At 40.0% G+C, this 17,467-nt stretch overlaps 1 long non-coding RNA gene across 1 annotated transcript; it reads right to left on the reverse strand.

The window, feature by feature from the left end:
* Positions 1-52: 52 nt before the first annotated feature.
* LOC149248857 (uncharacterized) lies at positions 53-16,866 on the reverse strand. The gene is made up of 3 exons (XR_016265788.1): positions 16,703-16,866; positions 220-282; positions 53-125 (listed from the first exon to the last, which is right to left on the reverse strand). It is a non-coding gene; the product is annotated as an uncharacterized LOC149248857 (long non-coding RNA).
* Positions 16,867-17,467: the final 601 nt, after the last annotated feature.

Raw genomic sequence — 17,467 nt, forward strand, 5'->3', positions numbered from 1 at the left:
AAGCATATTTCAAAACCAATAATTATTCATAATAGGAAACATGGAAACATACCTCCTCTAGAGTTTGTTTTATAATGGTAAACATTGCATTTTGTATTCCACTTCCTCGTGCTCATTAAAACAAGCTATTTATAGTAGATACATAATAAGATATTAGAATCATTGTACAAGTTAAACTGGATAGTTGAATGCAATAATAAATCATAATATGAAACATACATGTGTTAAAACGAAATAATCCATTATGTATTTCATGTATTCATGCTCACTGGAATCAACCACCTGTAATAGATACAAAATAAAATATTAGAAATTTAATAAAAGTTAAACTCGAGAGTTGAAGTTATGCACTTATCATCCAACATAACTCCAATCCATTTATTTTCCCTACTATATCTCGAAATATATAAATTTTCTAAACTAGATGTAATTCTACTAGAATAATGGAGTTAATGTCATCATAAGAGAAATAATTATTTTTCTAAGAGGTATCTAAGCATATTTAAACATATTGAACACCCAAAATCCTAGGGGCCACCGAGCAGTAGTGTTGTCTATTAGCACAATGGTTGATTGGTTGAAGGGTCAATATCCTTGCTTTCTCCCTAGGGAACATTGTGTGCGGGTGTGCATGTTTGAACACGAGAAATCCTAGGGGCCACCAAGCAGTAGTGTTGTCTATTAGCACAATGGTTGATTGGTTAAGGATCAATATGCTTGCTTGCTCCCTAGGGAACATTGTGTGCAGGTGTGTGTGTGATGTGGTGCAAGAAAGAATATAAATATAAACATACCATTTGATGTATATATCAAGCCACTAATTGAGTGGTACTACCCGAGAACCATGCTAAAAGGAGAAAACATTAAGCAAACAGATAATAGTAACACTATTTTGTTGGAAAACAACATGGCTCACCCATCCTTTGTGTTGCATCTACTTTGTCTAAGGTATCTTTTCCACTCGACCATCCAAGACACAACAATTATAGTCACTCACTACATAAAGTAATATTATATATGAGATCACAAATAAACCACAAGAGCTTAAATAACAAATATACAAAAAGATGAATCTGCCCTCCCTTAGCTAATATTATAGCAGTGGCAATCATGAACAATAAGCCCTAAAGATGTGAACCCTAATATAACTTTTTCATTTCTTTCATATCAAAATTCTAGGAAAAAACTTGAATCTCACACCAATGAAAAACATCATACTACCGCAAAATATTCAATGTATTAAAGAATAATCATGAACAATAAGCCCTGAAGATGTGAACCCTAATATAACATTTTCATTTCTTTCATATCAAAGTTCTAGGAAAAAACTTGAATCTCACACCAATGAAAAACATCATACTACCGCAAAATATTTCAGTGTATTAAAGAACAATTGTATTCATACGAGGAAAGTATGGCTCACTGTTAAAATTGGCAACTAGGGCCAAACTCCATGTGGGTCATCTTATTTATGGCAGTTGATATTTTTCTTAGATTCCTCTCTTCGAGAAGTGTAGGATTGATCAGAAGATCATCCGATTCCAACATGTATTTATGGAGATATGAATTTATTTGTATTATTGACAATTTGTCAAGGTCAGCCAACAACCAAATTACCCCAACTCAACCTCAACATGGCATTATAAATAGAGGAGGCCTCAAGTCATTTGTCACACAGACTTCTCTCATGATCTCTCTCCACTCGTTTGGGTTTGGTGGCAAGAGAGGTCAAGAGGGAGAAGCCCTAGCCGCAGGTGAAGAGGAGACTAAGGGAGAAGCCCTAGCCGCAGTTCAGATGTGCCCTAGTCACAGTCAAGGGAAGGCTCCTTTCCGTTGTCTAGAGGAGATCCAATCTGTTGTCCAAAGGGAGCCCTAATCTGCTGTTAAGTAATGCCCTAATCCGTTGTCCAAGGAGGCTCTTAGACGCAACTAAAGGAGACTCTAATTCGTTGTTAAGGAGAGGCCTACTTCGCAGTAAAGGGAGGCTTGATACGCAGCAAAGGAGGCTCTCATCCGCATCAACAAGAAGGCCCTAATCCATAGCTTGGAGAAGGCCCTATCCGCAGTTCAAGAGGCCTAATTCGCAGCTAAGGAGAGACTCTAACCACAACAAAAGAAGGCTCTTATACACAGCATAAAGATGCCAATAAGGACAGCGTTGAATTTCGGTTGTTGTAGATGATATCATGGTGAAAGAAGCATGGTGACAACACAGTGATAAGGGTTGTTCCTTAATACTGTTTTCAAGGTTGATAAACCACAATCATAATCTGCCCTAGACTAAGATCAGAGCAGCATATGTATACAGTTGGGTGTTAGAAAGTGTTGACAGTAAAGTTGAGTCCTTGTAGGACTAAATACTGTTGTGTTGATATTATTGGTTGCTACTTGTTTGAGGATCATAGGCCTAACCTGTTGCTGGGCTATTCTGCATGCCATAGCCAGTAGCACACGTTGTTCTATCAGTCTTGCATAGCGAGGAACAGTGCTGCCTTGAAGGCCTACATTATTGACTAGGTGAAGGATAAGGACTAAAGCAGTGACAGCTAGTGCAACAAGAAGACAACAGCATTTTGGGAGTCAAGGTTGACCATGTTTGGTGCCATATGAATGATCTTCAGAGGAAGATTCAGTCATGTGTGACCAACATTGTCTTCTCTGGTCCAGTCTTTACTACTGTTGTCATAAATATCAATCTTGTATATTTGTACTATCTCTCTCTCTCTGCTGAACTATTGAAGAATATAAGAAGAATTGATAAAAGGTTTCCCCACATTGGGGTTTGTCCCTGGCTGGTGCCACATCTTGTGTCCTCTTGTCTTGGCTTGTCTTCTACTGTTTATGTTTATGTTCTATTTTCATGTTTATGTTGATGTGATTGCTAATCTGGATATTGATATTGAGCTAATACAAAAATTGAAGTAAATAGCTCCAAGCATAGAACATACCAAAATTTAACATGGTATCAAAGTTGAGGTGAAGACAAAGCCCAAGCAAGAGTGAAAGAGCATCATCAAAGATAGTTGGAAAGATCAAAGGCTCAATGGCTTCCTCAGCCCACTTCTTTGTGAAAAGTCTAACTATCACGGATGGAAGATGTCTCTTGATCTGACATTGGAAGAACAAGAAGTGTTGGATTATGTGAAGGGTAAAATCCCTGAGTCTCCATCAAATGCACCTGCTGCTACAAAGAACAAATACACCAAGGGTGAAGTCAAAGTGAAGAAGATTATCAGAGATTCCATTGACAAGCGTCCGGTGGCTTACATCTTTGATCTAAACACCTCCAAGGAAATCTATGACAAATTGGTAAGCATGTTCAAGGTTAGTGATGCAAATCAAATTTTGTTCCTCAAAAATAAGCTGAAGGATATTAAGAAGGGCAAGAACAAGGATGCTCAATACTACTTCTTAAGGATCACTGAGATCAAGAATGATCTTCTATCGATTGGAGAAGGCATTCATGACAGGGAAATTACTATCACTACTCTTGGAGGGCTCCCACCTGAGTGGTATATATTTAGAACCACTATTCTCAATAATGATCGAACTCTGGGGTTTGAAGAATTGATGTCGAGATGCATTCAAGAAGAAACTAGGATGATGGAGCAAGAAATGCCTTCTAATAGAGGCAACCCTACTACTTTCTCTGCTCATGCCAAAAGGAGAAATAATGCAGGGTCTAAAGGTCATTTCAGTGGAAAACCTGGATCTAAGGGTGGAATGAAAGGCGGGTGCTTTGCTTGCAATAAGTTTGGCCACTATGCGAGGGAGTGTCCAAATAGAAGGGACACGTCACATGATGATGATCACAATCATTCCAAGGGCAACTTCAATAACAATGATCGAAGGAATGACAGGTACAATGGCAAAGGAAAAAGGAATGCGGGACATCAAGGAAATGGTCAACCCTCCAAGAAAGTAAGGAACTCCAGGTATGAAGAATCAAATGTTGTTTCTGACAAGCAAAAGGAGTATTATCTTATTTCAGCACTCTCCGCAACCTCTCTTCCGAACACTGGAAAATTGGCTTATTGATAGTGGTGCTTCAAGGCACTTCACCAGATTCAAGGAAACTCTCTCTAATTTGATAGAGAAGGAAACAAACTCGGAGATTATTCTTGGAGACCATGCCACCTATCCCGTAAAGGGTGTAGGGAATGTTACCTTTCAATTGAATCAAGGTAACACGATTCATTTACAAGAAGTTCTATATGTACCTGATCTCAAGAACCTGTTGTCCATTTCGGCAATGGAAGACAAAGGTTACAAGGTGGCATTCATCGATGGAAAGGTACATGCTTGGAAAAGGAATTTTAAAGATGCTTTTACTCTTGGGTTCAGGGTTGGCACTTTGTATCAAGTTGCAGGAAGTCCATTGGGGACCATGTCGTGTGACTCATCTCTTCAATGGCACCGAAGGTCTGCCCATCTTCATTGTAAGGCCCTACCCGATGTGAGACAGATGGTGACAGGGATGCCTGAGTTCAAAGAAGAGCATGAAGGTATGTACCGAGGGAAAACTTACAAGTAATAGCAAGACCAGAGATGTGGAACAACCCGAGAGGCTTAAGGTTCATGATCAGGAATCTCATATAAGCCGGATGAAGAAATCTCTCTATAGTTTGAAGCAAGCACCCCGGACTTGGTATGAGAGGATTGATAGCTATCTGATGAAGTTGGGACTCACTAGGAGTGAAGTCGATCTGAACCTTTACTTTAAGGTTAAAGGTGATAGATCACTCATACTAGTGCTTTATATGGATGACCTCTTTCTGACACGTGCAGACCCTCTCATTTACAAACGTAAGAGGGAGTTGGATTCCGAATTTGGAATGGTGGACTACAAGCCTGTGACTACCCCGATGGAGCTTAACTTTAAGAAGTTGTGCGGTAGTGTTTCCGGACCTGAATTGGGAAATGCATCTGAGTTTCGTCAACTCATAGTTGTTGGAAATAATACTGAGAGGGGGGGTGAATCAGTATTATCAGATCAATCAAACTTTTTCAATGCTCAGAAACATATACGCTACTTCAGTTAAGTGAACCAGCGTGTACACGCTACTGTGACTAAGTAAAACAGCGTATAAGAAGAAAACTCACAATTTAGTTAGCTTATTCTTCAGTTAAGTGTATCAGGACATTATTCACCACATTAACAGTAAACATGTGCAGTATAACAGAACAGATCAAAAGCCACACACATGAACACCAAGATATAAGGTGGAAACCCAATGTGGGTGAAAACCACCTGCTGCAAGTTGTCTCTATCTTTCTTTAATATGAAACTTCAGTTTACAATCTTTTGTACTGGTGCAGCCTTATACCAGTACGCAGGCTACAACCTGCAGAAGGCTACAACCTTCTCTCGTTCTCCAAACTTCCTTTGAAGGGAGCTCCAACCCCCTTTGCTCTTGTACTAGCCAAGATACTAGTACGTAGGTGCTGACCTACAATCTTCTTTCTTTCAGGTATCACTTTTCATACATTTTCAGACTTGGATATTCCTGAAGCACAACATTACAATCTGAAGACCACAATTCATTCAATTTCCACAACAGATCATTGAAGCATAAAACAACCAAACTTTGAATCACTGAACCACTGAACCCTGTCAATCACCAGTTACCAGAACACAGAGCAGACTACAGAACTCTGCAATAACAGTCAGACCCCACTGTAAACCCAAAATCAAGCTTCAAAAGATATACGCTACTTCAATGAGCAAAAACCGCGTATACACGCGCTTTTACCGAAGCCAACCTGCGTACAGATCTAAAAATAAACTTTCTCAATTTGCAGCTGTACCAGACATTAGTTAGACCCAGAACATAACATTGCGACAATATGCAGATCTAGAAATACGCATAATCAACCATATCATGATAGTGCATTTCAAACCATTAGATCCCGATCTATCCTTAGATCTAGTCTTCCATCAACCGATGTGATCTCTCCTTGGCTTAGATCAAGCAACCCAGAACCTGCATATCAGATCTCTTTCTCTCTTAGATATTCAAGCCTTGTCGAAAGATGATTTTGCCTAATGATCTTCTTCTCCTTATATAGTCTTAGGCCTAGCTCAATACCAAGAGCCAAAACCATAGTAACACAATACCATCAACTTCAAAACTAGGGATCGACACGCCCGTCGAGACACAATGGTCCGAAATCATAGGCACAACTTCCAAGGACTAACCACCATGGACCAAAGATACTTTTCCACATACACGCGCTTTTTCTGAATCCAACTAGCGTGTACACGCGACTTGGGCTTAACGAACATGCGTATATGAACTTCCTTGGCATGCTGTACTAAGATCTGTCTTCTGATTAAGTTGCCATCACCTGTACCAACCTCTGAGCACCTGTACCATCCTCTGAGTGAGTTGCCATCAAGGACAACACTTGAATCATAATGCCAACAATCTCCCCCTTTGGACTTGATGGCAACCACCACACCAAGTCACTCTCCCCCTTTGACATCAAGGGCAAAGGGCTGTGCTCCCCCTGAGGACATGCTGATACCTCTGCTTGGCTGTGCTGACTCGTGCTCCCCCTGACAGTAGGCCAGATCTGCAAAAGATGTTCTTCAACAAGAACCAAGACTTATACACCATAAGGGACCTTCCTATCACCAAAAGACTCAATACATACATCCATACTCCCTACCAAGAGGGGACATATCAGAAACAACCAATTATATTACAGCATTCATCCCAGGCATAGTGGGGAAACCAACATAGGCCGTTACATGACCTTGACACCATAAAAGAGATATGACAAGAGAGATACATGACATAGAGACAACAGATCTAGACCAAGACTTAGGAAAGGCACCAGCAGCATCTGATAAACATCTTGTTAGATCAGCAACCAGGATTTCTTTCTGAGCTCCTTCTCCTGAAACCAACAACCAAAACATCTGAATGCCAACAATGCTTTATGAGACTTTTAAGCTGCTCCCCCTGAACCTGTGCCTGTTGCACTCCCTGAAACTGTGCCTGAAGAATTCTGACATTCCCATTGCTGTTCAGAACTCCAGAGTTTTCCCTTGCTGTTCAGAACTTCATATACGCGATTTTTCCTGTATAAAACAGCGTATGTACGCGGATATACTTTCTGCAACAAGCGTCCAACATACACGCGACTTACCCATCATGAAACCGCGTGTATACGCGCATATCCCTTCCGTAACCTGCGTATACCAACTTTTCTGTAGAACAAACAAACTTCAACAACAGGATGAAGCATCAACTACTCCCAGCTTTTGTCTGAGATATTCAAAAGTTTCCCTGGGCAGTGGTTTTGTGAGAATATCAGCAACTTGCTCCTTAGAAGGAACATACTCCAACTTGACCTTCTGCTCAAGCACTTGTTCCCGAAGAAAATGGTACTTGATTGGTATGTGCTTGGTCTTTGAGTGCATGACTGGATTCTTTGAAATGCTGATTGCACTTGTATTATCACATAAGATAGAGACAGGTGGAGTGCAAGTGATTTGAAAGTCCTGCAAGGTCTGCATCATCCAAAGAAGTTGTGTGCAACAAGATGCTGCAGCCACATATTCTGCTTCAGCTGTAGATAAGGCAATCGAACTTTGTTTCTTGCTGAACCAAGATACTAATCTGGAACCCATGAAGAAAGCACCTCCACTTGTGCTTTTCCTATCATCCACACTTCCAGCCCAATCTGCATCTGTGTAAGCATGAAGAGTGAGATCTGTATTTCTAGGATACCATAAGCCATAGTTTTGGGTCCCTTGAAGATATTTGAAGATTCTTTTGACTGCCTGAAGATGAGTTTCCTTTGGGTTGGCTTGAAATCTTCCAACCATTCCTACTGCATGTGTAATATCTGGTCGAGTACCTGTCAAATAAAGCAAACTCCCAATCATGGATCTATAAGTGGGTTGGTGAACTGCTGCTGATTCATCATTTGCACTGAGGCTGCATCCTGTAACCATGGGTGTACATACTGGCTTTGACTCTTCCATGCCATACTTCTTCAAGATCTGCTTGAGGTATTTGGTTTGAGACAAGAAGATACCTCCTTCATTTTGTTGGATTTGCAATCCAAGAAAATATGTCAATTCTCCAAGAAGTGACATTTCGAATTCTTTCTGCATAACCAAGGCAAAGTTTTGACTCATAGTCTCTTCATTGCTGCCAAAAATAATATCATCTACATAAACAACAAGAATTAGCAATTTGTTATTTTCAACTTTTATATAGAGATTGCTATCTGCTGATCCTTTTGAAAAGCCTTGTTGGTGAAGATATTTGTCCAACCGATAGTACCAAGCCCTTGGAGCTTGTTTGAGTCCATAGAGTGCCTTTTTCAATCTGCATACAAGGTTTGGATCATTCCCAAGAATGAAACCATCTGGCTGCTCAATATATACTTCTTCTTCTAAGTCTCCATTCAGGAAGGCTGATTTCACGTCCATTTGAAATACCTTGAAGTTTTGAAAGCTTGAGAGAGCAAGGAACATTCGGATGGCCTCTAGTCTTGCCACAGGAGCAAAGGTCTCTTCAAAATCTATTCCTTCTTGCTGTGCATACCCTTTACAAACAAGTCTGGCCTTGTTTCTAATTACTTCTCCATTTTCATTTAATTTATTCTTGAAGACCCATTTTGTTCCTATTACATTCTTATCTTTTGGTCTAGGAACTAATTCCCAAGTGTTGTTCTTTTCGATTTGCTCAAGTTCTTCATCCATTGCTTTGACCCAACATTCATCTTTGCATGCCTCTTTCACATTTTGTGGTTCAATGGAGGAGAGTAGTGCCAAGTAGCTTGAAGCTTCTGCAAGTGTCCTTCTTGTTTGTACTCCTGCTTCTTTCTGCCCCACAATCTGAGTTTCTGGATGATTCTTTTGGACATATCTGGATGGAGTCTTCTCTTCTATTCTTGTCTGCTCCTCTGGTTCTTCTTGAGATTCTTCTTCTTCTTGAGGTTCTTCTTCTTCATCATTTCGCCTTTGAGAGTAACCTTCATCTTCTTCAATGTCTTCATGATGAACTTGCCTAGGAATATATCCCTTCTCATCAACCACTATATCAATACTGTCAACAATTCTGCCAAGTCTTTTATTGTAGCACTTGTATGCTTTGCTATGTGGAGAATAACCAAGAAGAATGCCCTCATCTGCTCTAGGTTCAAGTTTGCCAAGTTGCTCATCAGTATTCTTAATATAACATTTGCTCCCAAAGATTTTGAAATGCTTCACGGAAGGAGTTTTACCACTCCAAAGCTCATGAGGTGTTTGAGTGCTGTTTACTCGGACATTTGTTTTGTTAAGAATGATAACAGCAGCATGTGCAGCTTCACCCCAGAAGGTTGCAGGAGTACCTGATTCATCGAGCATAGCACGAGCCATTTGTTGGATAGTTCTGTTCATTCTTTCCACAACCCCATTTTGCTGAGGAGTTCTAGCTGTAGAGAATTCTCTTCTTATCCCATGTTCATCGCAGAAATCGAAAAATTCATTTGATGTGAACTCCCCACCTCTGTCAGATCTGAGGCACTTAATTTTGTGTCCTGATTCATTTTCAGCCAATGCTTTGAAGGATTTGAATTTTTCGAATGCTTCATCTTTGTGCTTCATAAGCCCTAACCAAACAAACCTTGAGAAATCATCAATGAATAATATCAGATATTCTTCTCCTCGAGGTGTCCTTTTCCTAAATGGACCACATACATCTGTATGGACTAGCTCAAGAGGCAAGCTAGCTGATCCTTCCTTCTCTGGAAAGTTAGTTCTGGTTTGCTTTCCAAACTGACAAGATTTGCATATGGTGTTGTCTGGAATTTTGATATCTGGAAGATCGCGAACTGCCTGATATTTGCATGCTTTTCTTATTTGTGAGAAGCTTAGATGTCCCAACCTTCGATGCCATAACCAGTGCTCTTCATCCTTGCTAAGATAGCATTGTTGTTGTCCTTCTTCAAATATGTACAGATTATTTGGAGTTCTTTTGCCTTTGAGAACTGTTTTACCTGTATCAAGATCACGAACAAGACATCCATTCGATCTGAAAATAACCTCGGTTTTTTGATCACACATCTGGCTGACACTTAGTAGATTATGCTTCAATCCATCAACATACAAAACATTTCCAGCCTTGACCTTTTCTTTCAAAGGAGCAATACCTTTTCCTTTTATAGTTGCAGGAGTATCATTTCCAAAAGAAACTTTCTTTCCCTTTTCTAAAGTAGAATAAGATTCAAGTTTTTCTTTATCACCTGTCATATGTTTCGAACATCCACTGTCAATGTACCATAGATTTTCCTGTCCTTCTGCATAAAAAGCTATCCCACATCTTTCTGTCTGAGGTTCCTTTATTCTCCATTTTTTGGTGCTCGTGGCTTGTTCCTTTTTCTCCTGAAACCTGCTCCTGCATTCAGATTCTTTATGACCAAAATTATTGCAAATAGAACATTCAACTTCATTTTCAAGAACCGAAAAGTTGTTATAGGTCCTCTTTGTAATCCCTGTCATACTTCTTTGTTTTTGAGCTTCCCTAGTCATGATTGTTTTATATGCAACACATTGAGCTGCTTTGTGACCAAAGTTATGGCAAGAAAAGCATTGTCCATTGAAGAAGCTTCTGCGGTTATTGAATCTACCAGCCAACTGATTGTAATTTCTATTTTCATCTATTCTTGTGCCAAACTGAGAAGATTTTACCTGTGGTTGGTTGTAGCTTTTGTTCACCCTTAAGAAGGATTGTCCCTGATAGTTTCTGTTTGTAATTCGTCCCTGCTTTACCTGATTATCTTCATTGTTCTTCTGCTCATTTCTTCTTGCTGCATCAAGATAACTTTTTGAGGTGGATGCTTGAGAGGTTTCTCCATTATAGCCCAAACCTGTCTTGTTTAGAGGAGACCGCTGCACATTGATAATCTCATCCAAAGTTTCAGATCCTTTGACAAACTTAAGATTAATAGCTTTTGTTTTCTCAATTTCTTTTCTGAGACCAACAATTTCACCTTCTAGTTTTTCAAGATGTTTTTCCTTTTCATCAATTTGAAATTGCAAAGTATCAATGATCACACTCTTTTCTTCTATGCATCTCTTGAGTCTAGTAATTTCATTATAGAGATTATCCACATCTACAGCATCCTCATAATCATCATCTTCAAATGCCATTAACAGCTTATATTTATTACCTTGTTCATCTTCATCACTGTTTGATAAGCCATCACTATCTTCATGGGTGTAGTAGCTTTTCTTATTTGCACTTTGTTTCTTGTTCCATCTAGCAGGTTCTTTTCCTTTATCCTTATAAGGACATTTTGCAGCATAATGACCTACTCTTCCACAAGCAAAGCATTTGAAAGGTAGCTTACCTCTGAACCTTCCAGCACCCCTTTGAAGATTTCTGACAAAATTTGATTCTTCTTCCTCTTCTTCTGGAACATGGCTTGCTTCATAGTAATCTTCTTTTCCTGATGCCTTAAAAGCAGCTTCCCTTCTGTCTGATGGACCTCCCTTTCTCATTTCATAAGCAGTTAGAATTCCATGTAGCTGAGACATAGTGAGAACTTTGAGATTTTCCTTTTCTTCTATTGCAGATACTTTAGATTCAAACTTGGGGGATAATGATCTTAGAATCTTTTGAACTACTATAGTTTCTTTTATTTCTTCACCCAAATTTTTCATACAATTAACAATCTCATCTACCCGAAGAAAATAATTAGCCACACTTTCATCATTATACATCTTGAGAGTCTCATATTGAATCCTGAGAGTTTGAAGTTTAGCTTGCTTTACCTGTTCATCTCCTTCATAGCTAGTGATCATTTTGTCCCATATCTCTTTTGCTGATTTGAAGTGCATGACCTTCATGAATTCTGTTTGGGATATACTTCCTAATAGAGTACTGACTGCTTTTGCATTTGTTTCATATGCCTTTTTCTCAGCTGGATCTGTAGGAGTAGCTGAAGGAAAAGCATAGCCTGTTTCTACAATGTTCCAAACTTCTGTACCAAGAGATTGAAGATATGCAGTAACTCTTACCTTCCAATAATTGAAATTTGTTCCATCAAAAACTGGTGGCCTGATTGATGCTTCTTTCTCGTAGTTGCTCATGATGAATGATCTACCTTCAAGCGATCAAGCTTCTCTGAAGGACCTGCTCTGATACCAATTGTTGGAAATAATACTGAGAGGGGGGGTGAATCAGTATTATCAGATCAATCAAACTTTTTCAATGCTCAGAAACATATACGCTACTTCAGTTAAGTGAACCAGCGTGTACACGCTACTGTGACTAAGTAAAACAGCGTATAAGAAGAAAACTCACAATTTAGTTAGCTTATTCTTCAGTTAAGTGTATCAGGACATTATTCACCACATTAACAGTAAACATGTGCAGTATAACAGAACAGATCAAAAGCCACACACATGAACACCAAGATATAAGGTGGAAACCCAATGTGGGTGAAAACCACCTGCTGCAAGTTGTCTCTATCTTTCTTTAATATGAAACTTCAGTTTACAATCTTTTGTACTGGTGCAGCCTTATACCAGTACGCAGGCTACAACCTGCAGAAGGCTACAACCTTCTCTCGTTCTCCAAACTTCCTTGGAAGGGAGCTCCAACCCCCTTTGCTCTTGTACTAGCCAAGATACTAGTACGTAGGTGCTGACCTACAATCTTATTTCTTTCAGGTATCACTTTTCATACATTTTCAGACTTGGATATTCCTGAAGCACAACATTACAATCTGAAGACCACAATTCATTCAATTTCCACAATAGATCATTGAAGCATAAAACAACCAAACTTTGAATCACTGAACCACTGAACCCTGTCAATCACCAGTTACCAGAACACAAAGCAGACTACAGAACTCTGCAATAACAGTCAGACCCCACTGTAAACCCAAAATCAAGCTTCAAAAGATATACGCTACTTCAATGAGCAAAAACCGCGTATACACGCGCTTTTACCGAAGCCAACCTGCGTACAGATCTAAAAATAAACTTTCTCAATTTGCAGCTGTACCAGACATTAGTTAGACCCAGAACATAACATTGCGACAATATGCAGATCTAGAAATACGCATAATCAACCATATCATGATAGTGCATTTCAAACCATTAGATCCCGATCTATCCTTAGATCTAGTCTTCCATCAACCGATGTGATCTCTCCTTGGCTTAGATCAAGCAACCCAGAACCTGCATATCAGATCTCTTTCTCTCTTAGATAATCAAGCCTTGTCGAAAGATGATTTTGCCTAATGATCTTCTTCTCCTTATATAGTCTTAGGCCTAGCTCAATACCAAGAGCCAAAACCATAGTAACACAATACCATCAACTTCAAAACTAGGGATCGACACGCCCGTCGAGACACAATGGTTCGAAATCATAGGCACAACTTCCAAGGACTAACCACCATGGACCAAAGATACTTTTCCACATACACGCGCTTTTTCTGAATCCAACTAGCGTGTACACGCGACTTGGGCTTAACGAACATGCGTATATGAACTTCCTTGGCATGCTGTACTAAGATCTGTCTTCTGATTAAGTTGCCATCACCTGTACCAACCTCTGAGCACCTGTACCATCCTCTGAGTGAGTTGCCATCAAGGACAACACTTGAATCATAATGCCAACAATAGTAGCATTGATGTTCTTGGTGAACTCCTGTCCAGATATATTTTACAGTGACCACATTGACCCAATATATGGTTAAGCCACATCATTGTATCGGTGCCAAGAATCTTCTGAGATATCTTTAGGGCACGATCACTCATAGATTGAGATACACTATCGGAAATGTGAGGCTACATGGTTATTCTGATGTTGATTGGACAGGCAGTGTGGTGGATCGCAAGAGCACTTTTGAGTGTTGTTTCTCTTTGGGTTCTGCTTCGATATCTTGGATGGGCAGGAAGCAGAAGTCGGTTGCTTTGCGCACCGCTGAGGCCGAATTCATAGCTGCTAGTATGGCCTCCTGTGAATCTGTCTGGTTGAGGAAGCTCTTCAGTAAGTTGTTTGAACACGTGCTAGATACCATCATGATCCTCTCTGACAACCAGAGTGGGATTCGATTGCCAGAGAATCTCGTGTTTCATGATCGCTCCAAGCTCATAGACATCAGGTACCACTTTATCCGGGATATGGTACAGCGAGGAGCAATAAGGCTCCTTCACATTGGGTCTGATGAGCAAGTCGCCGATATTCTGATGAAGCCCCTGGGAAAGGTCAAATTCTTGACTTTCCGAAAACGACTAGGAGTCGTGGAGAGACCCTCTCTTGAGGGTCCTGTATGATATGGATATTGAGCTCTAGGAGCTCCGGGGGGCATGGGGTACTTCTTGAAGCGATGAGCAACCATAGGGTGAGTGGTTCAGCCTTCCCCTAATGGTTTTCTACGTAGGTAGGATGAGTGATTCATCATTCTCCTGCTGAGACACAATCATAGGGTGAGTGTTCCATCCTTCTCCTAGTGATTTGTTATGTACAGGGTGAGTGGTTCAGCCTTCCCCTGGGATACCACATGGCAACATGTAGGCAGGATGAGTGGTTCATCCTTCTCCTACTGAGACATCCTACCCACGCAGTCTGGGACTCATGGGAAGTACCTCTCATCTGGCAAATGAGCAGGGAAATGAGGATAGGGACCATAGTACTACTGATGGACACATCGTGTACTACCGTACTTCCTATGCTAGGATGATATTGATCTAGGATCAATTGGAATTGACTTCGGGTCAGTAAGAGTGGTATGAGATACTCGCTTTATTTGGAACTGATTTCGGATCAGTAAGAGTGGTACAAGACACTCTCTTTATTTGGAACTGATTTCGGATCAGTAAGAGTGGTAGAAGACACTACTGTACTCCCTATGCTAGGATGATATTGATCTGGGATCAATTGGAACTGACTGTGGGTTAGTAAGAGTGGTATGAGACACTCGCTTTATTTGGAACTGATTTCGGATCAGTAAGAGTGGTATGAGACACTCTCTTTATTTGGAATTGATTTTGGATCAGTAAGAGTGGTATGAGACACTCTATTTGGGACTGACTTCGAGTCAGTAGAGAATGGTATGATACATTCTCGATCACTTCTTCTTCTTCATAGTTCAGCAGAGCAGAGTAGAACAGAGCAATGCAAGGCACTGCATTGATAGCAAAGATAGTATCGATTGATAGATGGATTAGCCGATGGAGTTCTCCCTAGTTGAGAGCGTGTTAAAATTGGCAACTAGGGCCAAACTCCATGTGGGTCATCTTATTTATGGCAGTTGGTATTTTTCTTGGATTCCTCTCTTCGAGAAGTGTAGGATTGATCTAAAAAACATTTGATTCTGACATGTATTTATGGAGATATGAATATATTTGTATTATTGACAATTTATCAAGGTCGCCCAGCAAACAAATTACCCATAGCTCAACCTCAACATGGCATTTGTCACACACACTTCTCTCATGATATCTCTCCACTCATTTGGATTTGTTGGGAAGAGAGGTCAAGAGGGAGAAGCCCCAACCGCAGTCAAGGGAAGGCTCATATCTGCTGTCTAGAGGAGCTCCAATCGCTCCAATCTACTGTCCAAAGGGAGCCCTAATCTGCTATCAAGTAATGTCCTAATCCACTGTCCAAGGAGGCTCTTAGACGCAGCTAAAGGAGACTCTAATTCGTTGTTAAGGAGATGCCTAATCCACAATAAAGGGAGGCCTGACATGCAGCAGAGGAGGCTCTCATCCGCATTAACAAGGCCCTAACTCGTAGCTTGAAGAAGGCTCTATCCGCAGTTCAAGAAGAGGCCTAATTCGCGTTTAAGGAGAGACTCTAACCACAGCAAAAGAAGGCTCTTATACACAGCATAAATAGGCCAGTAAGGACAGTGTTGAATTTCGGTTGTTGTAGATGATATCATGGTAAAAGAAGCATGGTGACAACACAGTGATAACAGTTGTTCCTTAGGACTGTTTTCAAGGTTGATAAACCACAGTCATAATCTGCCCTAGACTAAGATCAGATCAGCATATGTATACAGTTCGGTGTTAGAGAGTGTAAAGTTGAGTCCTTGTAGGACTAAATACTGTTGTGTTGATATTATTGGTTGCTGCTTGTTTGAGGATCATAGGCCTAACCTGCTGCTGAGCTAGGTCGCAAACCATAGCTAGCAGCATAAGTTGTTCTATCAGTGTTGGACAGCGTGGGACATTGTTGCCTTGAAGGCCTACATTATTGACTATGTCAAGGATAAGGACTGAAGCAGTGACAGTTAGTGCAGCAAGAAGATAACAGCATTCTGGGAGTCAAGGTTGACCATGTTTGGCTCAGTTTGATGATCATCCTGTTGGCGCCATATGAATCATCTTCAAAGGAAGATTTTGTCCTATGTGACCAGCATTGTCTTCTCTGGTCCAATCTTTACTATTGATGTCATAAATATCAATCTTGTATATTTGTACTATCTCTCTCTGTTGAGCTATTGAAGAATATAAAAAGAATTGAAAAAGGGTTTCCCCACATCGGGGTTTCTCCTTTGCTGGTGCCACATCTTGTGTCCTCTTGTCTTGGCTTGTCTTCTACTATTTATGTTTATGTTCTATCTGCATTTTACTATCGTGCTAATGTGATTGCTAATCTGGATATTGATATTGAGCTAATAAGAAAATTGAAGTAAATTGCTATAAGCATAGAACATACCAAAATTTAACACTCACCCATCCTCTTTCCCACATTCATAGTATGTCTAGTGCATCAAAGAACAATTGTATTTTGTAGGAGAAAAGTATGGCTCACTCATCCTCTGTCCCACATTCATAGTATGTCTAGTGCATCTTCACCACTTGATCTTTGTTGGTTGTACAATTGTAGTTGTTCCCTACATAAAGAAGATCAATATAGTTGATTATGAGAGCATAGATAAAACATATACTAAATTGAATAGCAAACAAATGGAGCTACAAATTAACAAAAGATACTTTTAAGTGAAGTGCATTGCATATAGGTATGTTGACTCACCTTCATTAATAGGTAATAACTTTCATTTTCTCTGCTTGTTTCCTTCATTTGCTTTTCCACACCCAATGGATGAAACCAAGACCAAATTATAAAAAACAAGGGAGAACGAGTAGAACAAATCCAATAAGCGAAACCAAGACCAAACTACAAAAGTGAGGGGAAAATACAAAACAAAACAAAGAAAAGGAAAAAGAGTACAACAAAAAGCATGGCCATGCTTGAACTCAACAAAACAAAACATGCAAACAAGAACCAAAGAAAAAATTCCAAACATCCCCTCTGCACATCATATCTCTTGCAATGTGTTGTCCTCCACTGAAAGGAAAAAAGTGGGTTGAATAACGCCAAAATACACAGAGTTAGTAATGATAAGCGTATTTCAAAACCAATAATTATTCATAACATGAAACACACCTCACTAGACTTTGTTTTATAACGATGGACATTCTCTTTTGTATTCCACT

Source organism: Pinus tabuliformis, chromosome 7 (assembly GCF_031772625.1).
Source record: "Pinus tabuliformis cultivar Carrire ecotype Pingquan chromosome 7, CPIR1, whole genome shotgun sequence".
NCBI classification, from domain to species: Eukaryota; Viridiplantae; Streptophyta; class Pinopsida; order Pinales; family Pinaceae; genus Pinus; species Pinus tabuliformis.